Source organism: Gavialis gangeticus, unplaced genomic scaffold, assembly GCF_001723915.1.
Source record: "Gavialis gangeticus isolate Ggan-Ray unplaced genomic scaffold, GavGan_comp1, whole genome shotgun sequence".
Lineage (NCBI taxonomy): Eukaryota > Metazoa > Chordata > Crocodylia > Gavialidae > Gavialis > Gavialis gangeticus.
This window is the reverse complement of record NW_017729031.1, coordinates 66843828-66844354: the sequence shown is the minus strand read 5'-3', so window position 1 is coordinate 66844354 and position 527 is coordinate 66843828.

Genomic DNA, 527 nt, shown 5'->3' with positions numbered 1-527 from the left:
TTGGAGAGCTTTGGATATTTGGGCAGTCCCCACTCACCGCCACAGGGAGCTGAACATGGACTCCATGCCTGTAAGTAGAGGGCAGTAGGGGGCTGGAGGAGGGGGGAGAGGACCATGGGGGGACCCCCACCAGGCCCCATCCCCTGCCTGCTTCCCCATCCCCCTGAGAGCCCCCTGACCCCCACCTGCTCTCCCAGGTCCGTCAATGGCTACCATGCCTGGCCCCAGTGTCCTGGTTCTTAAATCAAAAAAAAGCTCAGCACTCACCAGCTGCTGCAGAAGCCATCAGGGCTTCTGGGTCTCATAGCAGAACCTCCCCATGCAGCGCAGGGCAGTGGGATGCAGCGGGGATCACCCCCCTGCCCGGTAGGAGCCAGTGAGTGTAGGGCTATTTATTTTTTTAAAACAGCTGGGACACTGGGGCTGGGTGGGGCAGCCGTGAGTGAGAGATGGGAGCTTGTGGCAGAGCCTCCATGCAGCATGGGGCATTGGGGGGCAGCAGGGATCGCCCCCCCCCCCCCCCTGGC